This window comes from Zingiber officinale, chromosome 5B, assembly GCF_018446385.1.
Source record: "Zingiber officinale cultivar Zhangliang chromosome 5B, Zo_v1.1, whole genome shotgun sequence".
In the NCBI taxonomy this organism is placed as follows: Eukaryota; Viridiplantae; Streptophyta; class Magnoliopsida; order Zingiberales; family Zingiberaceae; genus Zingiber; species Zingiber officinale.
In genome coordinates, this window is record NC_055995.1 from 12,227,243 (window position 1) to 12,228,919 (window position 1,677).

A 1,677-nucleotide genomic window follows, 5' to 3' on the forward strand; every position below is an offset into this window, starting at 1 on the left:
CTTGTGAGTGTCCAATTTTTCCCTATGACCCATTCTTCAATGACCCGGTTGATATATGTATAAACATTGGTAAGTACCGTCCGATATTTCGGAGATACCCCTAATTATCCTCATTCCTTACTGACCCGGTCGATCTAGGTACAAGCATTGGTAGGTATCGTTCGATATTTCGAAGATACCCCCAATTATCGGTCGATTTATTAAGATGGTTCAATTTAACCAGGTTGTTTTCATTAATCAATACTCAAGGCTTGACCCGTGCTTTAAACCTATTATTTTTTGTTTTTTTTCATCAAATTTCTTCAAAAATTATTCCTAGGGAAATTTTGCGTTTTTTCCGAGGTAGTTTATTTGACTTCATCTCCTTCCCTTTATTCTATGATATTATTACCTATTATGACGCTTGACATTCTGAGCACCTTTTATTTCCCTTTCGTATCTTATGTTTAGAGGTTTTAGCATAAGACTAGAAAAGGGACAAGGGTTTACGGAATTTTATTCTGCTTCCCTCCGTCCATCTTTTTGCTTCTCAATTCCTCTTCTTTCGACCTTCTCTCTTCATGGCGGTTTCTTCTCCGGCATGGTTCCTCTCTTGCTCTTCCGATCTCACAGATACAGAAGAAGTGGACTTACAGGCTACCTATGGTTTTCCCTCTTACATTGTCCGCCCTGCTCCCCATGAGGGTCCTCACCTTCCTCCCTTAGACTGTATCTCCATCTTCAGGGACCAAGTTCTGCAAGGTTTCAGATTTCCTCTTCACTCCTTTTTTTGTGAGATTAGCCGTTATTTTGCTATCCCGTTAAACCAGTTCGTTCCCCAATCCTTTTCCATTCTAGTGGGCTTCATTGGAGTATTCAAACTGTTAGATTTCCCACTGTCTCCTCGTCTTTTCCATCATTTCTTTATCCCTCGTCGGGTAGATGTTGGTATTTTTAAGTTTCAATCTCGTCCCAAAGCTATTCTATTTAATCGTATTCCCCCTCAAGGTGAATGGTATAAAAAAATTTTCTATATGCGTCTACCTTCTCCCCCTCCTTTTCCTATTCAATGGATACATGATCTGCCCTCGCTTCCTGACACTCAAGGTCTTCTCAATGATCCTTCTGTGGCCTCTGCCTTGCCTAAACTGCGAGGAGCGAAATTCAGTTTACCGCATCTAATTGAAGAGGGCTTGATGTTTCCCTTTGGGATAGGCAACATTAATACTCCTTTGAATAGTTCCTTTGGTGAGTATAATTATTTTACTTCGCCTTTGCTGATTAGTATATTTCTATAACCATGATGTTTATACTCTGTTTTTCAGCCGACGCTATTCTTCCGGCTCTTATGTATAGGAATTCTTCTATGACCAAATCCTTTATCAATAATCTTGGAGAACAATGGTTACTGGCTCGCCAATCTGATCCCAATCCCTCTACCTTGGGCTTGCTTTCCGAAGAAGAACAACAAGCAGAGGGTGTCGCACTTATGAAAGAGGAAGAAGAAGAGCCTTTTGTCACTTTAGTTAAAAAGCCAAATCTTACCAAGGATTCTCCCTTTGGTGATTTCTTTGGTACCTTTGTACAAACTCCTCTTGTTCCGACGCCTATTTCTTTTGAAAGAGGTAAAACACCGATGACTCCCACCAATATCATCTCCAATCCTGCTCTTCGAATGATGAGGCCTGGTCTGCTTAT